The 12,596-nt window shown below is 43.1% G+C and overlaps 1 protein-coding gene across 9 annotated transcripts in view; it reads right to left on the reverse strand.

Moving 5' to 3' along the window:
- DAB1 (DAB adaptor protein 1) overlaps nucleotides 1–12,596 on the reverse strand; it is a 1,363,191-nt gene that overhangs the window by 320,635 nt on the left and 1,029,960 nt on the right. For 4 of the 9 annotated variants that reach the window (XM_027970651.3, XM_060409735.1, XM_042248642.2 and 1 more), the window contains exon 1: nucleotides 8,744–8,786. The exons of the other annotated variants lie outside the window; for them this stretch is intronic. The gene's annotated coding sequence lies outside the window, so the exon portion shown is untranslated. Of the gene's footprint in view, nucleotides 1–8,743; nucleotides 8,787–12,596 lie in introns of those variants that run through there. 9 annotated transcript variants of the gene reach the window in all.

Here is a 12,596-nt window from a genome sequence, read left to right on the forward strand (position 1 = left end):
CCTCAATTTATTCATCTGTAAAATGGGTAATCCGGAGACCCCAGGCAGGACTGAAAAAAAGTCTACTGGAGTGAAGACATCAATCTCTGTAATCGCTACTTATAATTATTTTAATATGAAAAATAGATAGTTTACTCCTTTAACATGAAGATTCACAGTAGCATATGTATATAAATTTTTGTCTCTAAAAATTCACATGCTGCTGCCAGGTGCAAACTTCAAATTGATTCATTAGTGAGGGAAAGAAGTGATTAAAGAAACATCTACTAGCAGATGACAGGCCTTCCTGATAGCTCAGAAGGTAAAGAATCCGCCTGCAATGCAAGAGACCCTGGTTTGATCCCTGGGTTGGGAAGATCCCCTGGAGAAGGAAAAGGCTACCCATTCCAGTATTCTGGTCTGGGGAATTCCATGAACTGTATAGTCCATGGGGTCGAAAAGAGTTGGACACGACTGAGCGACTTTCACCTCACCAGCAGGTGACAGAGGGCTACCACAGTGATTGAAGAGGGGAGTGGCTGACACAGTCAGTTCTTTCAAGAAGATGCTAACCTAGGAATCGCCCTGGGGCTGTAGACCAATGATGGTGGGGACAAGGGGACCAACTGGGAGACTGCTTGCATCAGCGGAGCCCCTGTGTTAAAAAGCTTATGCTCTTCAATTGTTCTTTCCAAAGATACTCAAAGAACAAATACCTCTAACTCCTTCAGCACGTAGCCGGCAAGTTACTGGTTGTAAACCAAATCAATTCTACATACGTTTCTAAGCACCTACCCGGTACACAGAAGACTACATGGACGAGTTACAGAGAGAGATGAATCAAAGGCTGGTGACTGCTACACCCTCCCAGGGATAGGGACTGGCCTCAGGTGGTCTTCATACCTGTTCCCCAGCACCAGTCCTTAAACTCTGCCTCCCTCATCACCTCGCTTTTTAGCCAATGCCTGTCCTCATTTTAACCACACAAGCTACATGACGTTGCGGGGCACAATGTCCATTTGCTCTTGGAGACTGAATGCCCTCTACTATCATCCCCATTTCCTCCATGATGTGACTGAGTAACTTGGAACTATGGCCATTCCCTGAGGCCTTACAGAAAGAAAAGACAAGTATTTAATGAGGCCCTCCCAGTGAAGCAGATTTTAAATAAGCAAGCATCGCATTTGGCAGCCTCACCTACTGATATATCTAAAATATACACTGCTGTTATTGACTCTCCTTTGCTCAAGCTGCATTTCATTATCTTCAAAGTTGACAGTGGGGGAGAGAACCACACAGACCAACATCTGCCAGTGGTAAGCTGGGTGAGAAAGAGACAGATGTCCCCAAGCTGCGCAGTACCCAGGGTGGCCCTGGCCATGGGCTCATCCCTAGATGGTCTACATCCCAGTGCCTGTTCTGACCGCAGGGGGCACCTTCCTACTGGCTGCACTCAAGGGAGATCTCAGCACAGAGATGCCACCCTCTCATTAACCAGAGAGCCAAGAGATGGGCATGTTCCCTCCCACCACTGACAACCCATTTTAATTCTTCTCTCTCTTCTCAAACATCAATTTTTTCTACCTTCCTTTGGAAAAAAAAAACTAAAGAGCCCATCATTTTCCTTTGCTTCACTAATGACTTGCTAGTCCAATCTCAATTACTGTAAAATGGAATACATGGATAGCTCAAATTTTCTCTACAAAAGGATTCGGTCTTGATGGGAAGCAACCCAATTTCCACAATTATCTCGCTCACAAAACGTATCCACAACAATGATAACCGTGGGTCTGTGTTTTGCTCAAGCCATAAATGAGGACGGATGCTCTGACAAAGGAGAGCATATTTCCCGTTGTTTCCTGATTTGTGAATGTATTTATGTGAACCTTCTCACGGGATCTTAAAAAACTTCCATCACATTCAGCAAATACCGAGCAAACTGCAAACACAGATTCTCTACCAACTGAGCTATCAGGGAGGCCTGCCATCTGCTAGTAGGTGTCTCCTATCCACACAATACCCTCTGCACTGTCACACCCAGCCAACGCCTTGGACTGTCAGCTGAAGCGCCCCTCCATGGGGAAGGCTTCCTTACCATCTGCACCCTTCCCCTGGAGCACTCGCCTCTAGTGATGAGTAAAGCAACGCAGGGCAGAGGCTCCCAAGCTTTGTTGCACGTTGAAATCATCTGAGGAGGTGGAAAGACTATTTACTTCTGGCTTCCCAGGAGGCTCAGTGATAAAGAATCTGCCTGCCAATGCAGGAGACCCAGGTTCCACCCCTGGATTGGGAAGATCCCCTGGAGGAGGAAATGGCAACCACTCGAGTACTGGTGCCTGGCAAATCCTATGGATAGAAGAGCCTGGCAGGCTCAAGTCCATGGGGTTGCAAAGAGTCAGACACAATTTAGCAACTGAGCACATATGCCAATTTCAGGGTTCTCATTTAACTGCTCTAAGGTTCCACCTGGGGACTGGGATGCTTAAAAATCTCCCCAAGTAATCTGAATATGCGGCAACATAGGGAAATGCAGGCACAATGGTAAAGAGAATTCACAAGTTTCCAGGCCTTTGTGACCCACTCCCTGGTTCCACATGACTGGGCCTTTTATTGGATTCCCCCACTCTGAACACTGCAAAATACAATGGCTCTGAGAATATTCACCAGATATGGTGAGTGTATTAAATGATATAATTTATTTAAGATGCTTAACACACAGTGGTAAGTGCTGGGGTTAGGTAGGAAAATACCCTACCTCGCAAAGACGTCCATGCCCTAGTCACTGGAATATGATTTTAGATAATTTAGATAATGGGAATCTGGACTTCTGAACTGATGAGGTCATAGAGAGGCCTTGCCTGTATTCTGCATTTGGATTGATGTGAATTTGGGGGGGCCAGAAAGTGGACCAGAATAGTCAGAATAATGCCCCCTCCTGGAGATGTCCACTCCCTAATCTGAATCCCAGCTTAGCAACCATTAGGGGTAAAGCACAAACTTTTCAGCTTCACAGAGTCTATCCTTCATTGGTGTTCAGTCACTAAATAGTGCCTGACTCTTTGTATAAACTGTAACATGCCAGGTTTCTCTGTCTTTCACTATTTCCGGGAGTTTGCTCAGATTCATGTCCATTGATTTGGTGATACTATCTAACCATCTCATCCTCTGCCATCCCCTTTTGCCTTCAGTCTTTCCCAGCATCAGGGTCTTTTACAATGAGTTAGCTCTTCGCATTAGGTGGCCAAAGTGTTGGAGCTTCAGGTTCAGCATCAGTCCTTCCAGTGAACATTCAGGACTGATCTCCTCTAGGATTGACTGGTTTGATCGCCTCCCAGTCCAAGGGACTCTCAAGAATCTTGTCCAGCACCACAATTTGAATGCATCAATTCTTCGGCACTCAGCCTTCGTTATGGTGCAACTCTGACATCCAGACATGACTCCTGGAAAAACCATAGCTTTGACTAAGTCTATCGCTTACCCAAGGACAACTGACTGGATGATCAGAGTCACAGTTTGGCCTCTCAGAAAGAGTCAGATCCAGAATGGACTTATGAAAACATGGGTATATTCTCTCTCCCAAGAATCTGAACTTGTTAATACAGATTCTGTCCACAAGTAACAGGGCCAGAAGTGAAAAGATACACATAAAGAGGCTCTGAGGCAGCAAGCGGAGACTGAGCAGAAGTTATGAGTTAGCAGAAGTGGAGAAGTCACCAGGCAGAGAAATATATGTTCAATTAGGGGAGAGACAGAAGAAGGAAATGGCAACCCTCTACAGTATTCTTGCCTGGAGAATCCCATGGACTGCTGGACTGCTGCCCATGGGGTTGCACAGAGTTGGACATGACTGAAGCAACTTAGCATGCATGTATTGGAGAAGGAAATGGAGACCCACTCCAGTATTCTTGCCTGGAGAATCCCAGGGACAGAGGAGCCTGGTGGGCTGCCGTCTGTGGGGTCGCACAGAGTCGGACATGACTGATGTGACTTAGCAGCAGCAGCAGCAGGGGAGAGACAGGGATCACTTTCAGTAGAAGTAGAAAACCCAATGGCAGAGAGAGAACGATGTCCCGTGCAATTGGAATGAGCTGACCTAGTTCCCAAGAGATATCCAGGATCCTTTCTGTTATGAAATCACACCCCAATGTCTGGGATGCCAGGCTGTGTGACTACTCTGAGATTATAGAGGAACTCCTTCTGCATAGATTACTCTCGCAGAAATTCCTGCTGTGCATGGCCTTACAATGCCATACTCCTTCCTGGGGTGGGGCTGTAACAAACAGCCTATGACTCACACCCTGCTGCTCTTGCCTGCACCTCTCATTTGAACCCTTAATTGCATCACTCTTCATATCTTGCAGCTGACAACGGTGGAAATTCTTGAACATCACCATTTCACAGACTGGCCTTGGGCTTTCAAATTATGGCTCCACTAAGTCCCAGTTCTGTGACCTTTGGCAACTCCACTGAAGTTTGTACCTTACCTCTAATGGCAGCTGAGCAGAATAAATAAGATGATATAAGCAAATTGTACAGGAGAGAGTCATGCCATATTGTTCTCCTTCCCTTCCCTCTAGTTCATTTGCATATCATTATTTGGAAGGAAAGGGGAGAAATTTCTGCTATTTATTTCCTATACCATATACCTATTAACTTTTCAATAGACACCTGTCAAAATGAATCAGGAAACAATTACCAAGAACCATCTCTGCTATGATGTGAAGACTGATATGTGAACCAGACCTTCAGGCTCTCGTCCAGCATATCTTCCCCAGACTTACAGTCCAGTCCATCCTTCTTGAAGGAAACACACGCTGTGGCCACACTACATCAGTCATAGACCCCAGAGCACACCTTGGTTACCCAATGCCATACCTCCTCACCTAATCAAACACAGCCCACTCTTTGAGGTCCCAGCCTGAAACAGATGACAAACTGAAGACAGTATTATTGCAAAGAGTTAGTACAAAGATTATATGCCCAAGGGTGGGCTGAGTGGAAGCTTAACCTTGAAGGATTGGCCAGGATCCCAGGGCTAGAATAGCAGAACTTGTTACTTCTCTTAGGCTTGAAGGGGTAAGAGAAGGGAAGCGTGACCAGAATGGGGAGCAAACTCAGTAGAAAACATTGCCATAAATGGAGTGGTGAAATTCAGTCTAGGATATAGCAAGTCCAAGGCAACCCAGATAAGAGAAAGCCTAAAAGCTGAGCAAAGCACACAGACTTCTTCACTCTCCTTCCTGCCCACCCTCCAGCCTCTTGCTAGAACTCAGCATTGGCTATTTCTAAGAAGAGGCCAAGAGGCCAGGAAGCCCATGGATGCAGTCCACGTAGAGGGAGGAAGGCAAGAGGGAGAGCAGAGTGCATCCTGGAAGAGCTGGCAGAAGACAGCCAGTTCAAGGTCCAAGGGCGGCTCCTCCCCCACGAAAGCTAGTCACAGCCTTCAGCATTCCTAAGGAACGTCAAGCCTATATGTCTCTTGTGACAGAGCATGAAACTGAAGGGAGAAACAAAGAACGGAAACTATAACTACAGTTGTGATTACACTACTACAAGCCACATTCTGTGATCAGCATTCTACATGCCTTGTCTCATTCATCTTCACAACCTAGGAAGGTTTATTACCTTTGTTTTGAGTAAGTAGAAACTGAGGCATGGAACTGACGAAACATCAAGCTCCAGGTGGATCCAGATCTAGAACCCACGTGCACCTATCTCCCAACATCACACTATTTCCATACATTCACCCTGCGTTGCATACATTGCCACTTTCTGATCTGCCTACAACTTGTCCCCTGATGAGCATGAAGGCCACCTGAGGTGATGGACAGTCTTCCATTTCTTTTACATCTCAGTTTGCCCCTGTGCTAATGAGATGTTAGAAAGTCCCACCTATAGATGAACAAATAAAATCACAAAAATCTTTGAAATCCCCACAATCCTATTTTTCCTCAGTTTAAAAATAACCTGTTTTGCCAAACAGTCAGAAACTTCTTTTTCCTCTTTAAACAGACTTTCTTTTTTTTTTTTTTTACACACATCTCATATTGGGATTCACGACTCATCACTCCTGCAAGAAATACCCCCAGGCTCCTTGTCTATTCAGGAAAGCACTTGGTAAATTTGGAAAACAATTTAGATGAATTTCTGCCTGCCAAGTATGAGGATTCTGGGTAGACTTCTCTTAAACAAAGTTTTAAAAGAAATATTTTGCTAGTTTCCTTAAGCACCCCCAACAATAGTTTCTTTATTTTAATGGGCTCTGGTTCAAGACTTTAATACTAATTTGAAAACACACACACACATACACTATGATTAATAAATAACATAACCATGCAGCTCTGAATAATTGATATTACATGGTTACATGTGTGCAATGTTATCTGGTGAGTGTTTCTAAAAGCCTTCAAATGACTTTCTGATATTTTATCATTAACTCCTTTCGCCCTCTCTGCAGGGAGGCAAAGGTGAGCTGGCCTGAGCTCCATGTGGAGGCTGAGGTCTGAGGCCCAAACAGCTCTATTCCACACTCCCATCTTCATTTGGTAGGAAGACAACACACCCTTGTCAGAACACAGCAACAGGAAGAGGAAAAGATCTCTAGCTTCTCTTTAGAGGGTACCCTCCGGTCTCCCCTTCATCTCTGCACTCATTTGACATTTCCTTTCTAAAGACTGTCGATGTTTTGCCAACTGCTTTCCAGTCCACACACTCATTTCATCTACGTGACACTGCAGGAAGGTAGGCTTTGCTGTCCCTATTTCGCCAGGTTCGGACAAGAAGAGATGGGCCAGTGGTTTGCCAGCTGGGTAGTGTTGAAAATGGGACTGGAATTCACGTCTTCTGGATTCCAAGATCTGTTTTTCATACCTTGACACCTAGCTCTGTCTTATGTTTTCCTGTAGATCATCTAGAGTTAAAATTAATACTATGGGGATGAGGGCGGGATGAGAGTAAGAGGGCAGCACCCTATGGCCAGGATGCCTGGCATGTTAGCTGGTCCCAACCCTCCTCTCTCACTCCCAGCTGCCAAGACCACACCTCCTTTATCTGCTGACTCCAGGCTACACCTCCTCCGGTCTGATAGAGCTCTGTACCTTTGAACAGCCACCTGGGCCAAGCCAGTAGAGTCACTGGCCCCAGTAAAATGATGCCTTTTCCCTCCCTGGAGGGAACTTCAGCCTCTGGTCATTCAAATTTACAGTCTAAATTAGGAATATTCATCATTTCAAATGTACAGTCTAAATCAGGAATATTCATTATATTAGAAATTATACCCATGTTAACTCTATTGTTATAGAGATAACAATACTAAATGACTTCCAAGAGCCAAACTGGTAAATGAATGACTCCAGATTTTTAATTAGGCTTATCTTTAAAAAATGAGTCAGTGTCCAGAAGATAGCAAAATTCTGTAAAGCAATTATCCTTCAATAAAATATAAATAAATTAATTAAAAAAAAAAAAACACCAGAGTCATTGTCAATCAGGTGCCTATCAATAGGTTTCCAGAAAGCAGCTAGCAGGTCCTGCAAAGAGTCATTCACATGGCATTTGTGATTTGGTAGGTATTACCTGCTAATATCTGTCCACAGAGGAAGGGATACATGATCAGAAGAAGCATGAAAAGATCTCTTTCCCCAGGAATTCCAGGGAGAAATACCCACAAAAAATTCAGTGGTTAAAAACGGGGACATGAAATACTCCTTTGAAAATGCTCCTTTGAAAATGAAAGCTATGCCTGAATCCCTTCCCCAAGCTCAAGTCAAGAACTTAAGGTGGGAATAAAAAAAAAAAATCAAAAGTGAATCATAACATCCATATATGTTCTAAGTACCATTTAAAAACTGCCAATTTGATATGTAATGACTTTCCATCTCCTTTTATCCAACCATTCTGTTGGCACAGTGCCATGAAATCACAATAAAGTAAGAAGTTGCTTCTAATAAATCAGGATTCTACAGCTAAAAAGTATGCTCACCTTTGTGTGTCCAAATAAAATTCTCCTAATGCCCTTGGAAAAAACACAAACTCTTTGTCTCTCTTTGAAAGACTGAGAAGCTAGAGCTCTGAGAAAGAAGCTGACTTACCCAGAGGCCCAGTACTAGTAACCAGCTATATCCAAGTTAAGACTGAAGTAGTTAGGCTTCCAGTCAGGAGCTCTAAAGCTAGAAAGGATCTTGGATGCCATTAAGACCATGGCCTAGAGACTTCATTTGCAAATAAGAACTGTATCTTAGAGAGATTGAACGCTTTGCCCAGAGTACCCAAATGATAAGCTATATAAAACAACTAGCCACGTCATCTGACTCCTAGTCCTTTTCTGACACCACCATGGTCCAACATATACACCATTTATAACATAAGCCATAGAAAACACTTCTATTCAGTTTCATTTTATTAGACAATTTCTAATGTATCATGTGCTTTAACAAAATTCCTGCCCCAAGAACAAGCTGTTTTTTTAAACATTTCAAAAAGCATAAAGGAAACCTTTAAAAAAAAAAAAAAGGAGAGTTAGACTTCAGCTCACGATATAGACAGAAGGTGCCCCCTGCTCAGAACATAATTTACAAAACCTGAGCTGCATAGGGTGACATTCTAGAAAGCATTTCCCTAGAACTTCAGGCAGAGGACAGAAAGAGATCCTACCAGGGGAGACACTTCAGCACACTAGAAGTAAACAACACCCGAGAACCTGAGCAAATTAATTTCTAATAACGAGCTCTACTCAGAGATTTTTAAAAATTAAATGCTACATTACCCATATGATCAGCCTGCAAAGAACAGCTTCTGAAGGGACAACTGCCCAGCCCAGAGCCACCCCACAAAGAAGGAAGGGCAAAGTTCACAGCTGGGAATCACAATTAGGAGTTTCAGTGATTGCCAGAGAAGGGGTTTGGCAAGGTGTGATCACGTGGGGAGAAGCATACGTGTTCTGCCATGAACACCATCAAAGCAAGGAAATGCAAGCAGAGCACCCGCCCCCTTCCAACTCCAAATACATTTCTTTATTCATTCAGTCAAAAGAGTTTAATTTACTGACTGCAGGCTGTTTGCCATGCATTGCTCAGTTGTGGGAATGTGGCTTCTGTCCTAGTGACAGAAGACAGACAAAAACAAATGACAAAGTCAAGTGCAGGCAGACCTCAGAGATGTTGTGGGTTCCAGACTCTGCGATTAAGCAAACAGCGCAATAAAGCAAGTCACGCGAGTTTTTTGGGTTTCCCAGTGCATATAAAAGTTAAGATTGCGCTACACTGCAGTCGATTAAGTGTGCATTAGCATTAGGTCTAAAAACACAAATACATGCCTTAATTTAAAAACCCTTTATTACTTGAAAAATGCTAACCATCACCAGAGCCTTCAGTGAGTCATAATCCTTTTGCTAGTGGAGCGTTTGAAATAACTGCAAGAATTATCAAAATGTGACGCAGAAATATGAAGTAACTAAACGCTGTAGGAAAAATGGTGAGGGTAGACTTGTTCAACACAGGGTTTCCCCACACTTTCAATCTGTTAACACATTACTGACTGGAGATATGTTAATACATCATGCATTACTGTTGTTTAGCTGCTAAGTCGCATCTGATTCTTTTGTGACCCCATGGACTGTGGCCCTCCAGGCTCTTTCTGTTCATGGGATTTCTCAGGCAAGAATACTGGAGTGGGTTGCCATTTCCTCCTCCAAGGGATGTTCCTGACCCAGAGACTGAACCTATGACTCCTGCACTGGCAGGCGATTCTTTACCACTGAGCCCCAGGGAAGCGGTTAGGTCTTTTGTTACCTGGATGTTACTGACTGAAGACATTTTTAGAGAGTGTTAGAGTTTTAGAGAGTGTTTTTAGAGGGTGATATAATTAACATTACCATGCAAAGCTGTTAGAGCTTAAAATTGATGAAGGGTTCATTATACAACTTATGATTGTCATTATCATTCACATTTTGCTCCGTTAGGTTTTTGTTCCAGCCTGGTATATATTACAAATGAAACATTTTTTAAAATGACATATCACAAAATTTTGAGTGAAGGAGAATTTTTCGGTGAGTTTTAAGCAGATACTTTCTGATAGTTGGAGCAACATATATATTAGTGTCTCAGGGGATAAGGGTACTTCAGAATATAGTTCTGATTCAGATAATGTGAATATTAGACCAACAAAAAGACAAACAATCTTAGAAATTGACTCTGATACGTAAAGGGAAAATGAAACTCATGGTGCTAGAGTATGCTCCTTTGCTTTTTCAGAAAAGTGCATTGAAGACAACATTACACAAAAATTAAAAGATTTTACAGGTGTTAGTTATAACCACTAAATGTGACAACCTGCAAAGTGTTAGTGAAATAAGAGAATTAACTTTTGGCCAGCCAAAACAGATTGATTATATTCTTTGTAGCCAAAGATGGAGAAGTTCTATACAGTCAACAAAAACAAGACCAGGAGCTGACTGTAGCTCAGATCATGAACTCCTTATTATCAAATTCAGACTGAAATTAAAGAAAGTAGGGAAAACCGCTAGACCATTCAGGTATGATTTAAATCAAATCCCTTATGATTATACAGTGGAAGTGAGAAATAGATTTAAGGGCCTAGATCTGATGGATAGAGTGCCTGATGAACTATGGACTGAGGTTCGTGACACTGTACAGGAGACAGGGATCAAGACCATCCCCATGGAAAAGAAATGCAAAAAAGCAAAATGGCTGTCTGGGGAGGCCTTACAAATAGCTATGAAAAGAAGAGAGGTGAAAAGCAAAGGAGAAAAGGAAAGATATAAGCATCTGAATGCAGAGTTTCAAAGAATAGCAAGAAGAGATAAGAAAGCCTTCTTCAGCGATCAATGCAAAGAAATAAGAGGAAAACAACAGAATGGGAAAGACTAGAGATCTCCTCAAGAAAATTAGAGATACCAAGGGAACATTTCATGCAAAGATGGGCTTGATAAAGGACAGAAATGGTATGGACCTAACAGAAGCAGAAGATATTAAGAAGAAGTGGCAAGAATACACGGAAGAACTGTACAAAAAAGATCTTCACAACCCAGATAATCATGATGATGTGATTACTAATCTAGAGCCAGACATTTTGGAATGTGAGGTCAAGTGGGCCTTAGGAAGCATCACTACAAACAAAGCTAGTGGAGGTGATGGAATTCCAGTGAAGCTGTTTCAAATACTGAAAGGTGATGCTGTCAAAGTGCTGCACTCAATATGCCAGCAAATTTGGAAAACTCAGCAGTGGCCACAGGACTGCAAAAGGTCAGTTTTCATTCCAATTCCAAAGAAAGAAAATGCAAAAGAATGCTCAAACTACTGAACAATTGCACTCATCTCACATGCTAGTAAAGTAATGCTCAAAATCCTCCAAGCTAGGCTTCAGCAATACGTGAACTGTGAACTAAAGCTGGTTTTAGAAAAGGCAGAGGAACCAGAGATCAAATTGCCAACATCCGCTGGATCATGGAAAAAGCAAGGGAGTTCCAGAAAAACATCTATTTCTGCTTTCTTGACTATGCCAAAGCCTTTGACTGTGTGGATCACAATAAACTGTGGAAAATTCCGAAAGAGATGGGGATACCAGACCACCTGACCTGCCTCTTGAGAAATCTGTATGCAGGTCAGGAAGCAACAGTTAGAACTGGACATGGAACAACAGACTGGTTCCAAATAGGAAAAGGAGTACGTCAAGGCTGTATCTTGTCACCCTGCTTATTTAACTTATATGCAGAGTACATCATGAGAAACGCTGGACTAGAAGAAGCACAAGCTGGAATCAAGATTGCCGGGAGAAATACCAATCACCTCAGATATGCAGATGACACCACCCTTATGGCAGAAAGTGAAGAGGAGCTAAAAGCCTCTTGATGAAAGTGAAAGAGGAGAGTGAAAAAGTTGGCTTAAAGCTCAACATTCAGAAAATGAAGATCATGGCATCCGGTCCCATCATTTCATGGGAAATAGAAGGGGAAACAGTGCAAACAGTGTCAGACTTTTTTTTGGGGGGGGGGCTCCAAAATCACTGCAGATGGTGACTGCAGCCATGAAATTAAAAGACGCTTACTCCTTGGAAGAAAAGTTATGACCAACCTAGATAGCATATTCAAAAGCAGAGACATTACTTTGCCGACTAAGGTCTGTCTAGTCAAGGCTATGTTTTTTCCAGTGGTCATGTATGGATGTGAGAGTTGGACTGTGAAGAAGGCTGAGCACTGAAGAATTGATGCTTGTGAACTGTGATGTTGGAGAAGACTCTTGAGAGTCCCTTGGACTGCAAAGAGATCCAACCAGTCCATTCTGAAGGAGATCAACCCTGGGATTTCTCTGGAAGGAATGATGCTAAAGCTGAAGCTCCAGTACTTTGGCCACCTCATGCAAAGAGTTGACTCATTGGAAAAGACTCTGATGCTGGGAGGGATTGGGGGCAGGAGGAGAAGGGGATGACCGAGGATGAGATGGCTGGATGGCATCACGGACTGGATGGACGTGAGTCTGAGTGAACTCTGGGAGATGGTGATGGACAGGCAGGCCTGGCGTGCTGCGATTCATGGGGTCGCCGAGAGTCAGACACGACTGAGCGGCTGAACTGAACTAAGCCAAAACAGAAATTGTTGGTCA

The sequence above is a fragment of the Ovis aries genome, chromosome 1 (genome assembly GCF_016772045.2).
Source record: "Ovis aries strain OAR_USU_Benz2616 breed Rambouillet chromosome 1, ARS-UI_Ramb_v3.0, whole genome shotgun sequence".
Lineage (NCBI taxonomy): Eukaryota > Metazoa > Chordata > Mammalia > Artiodactyla > Bovidae > Ovis > Ovis aries.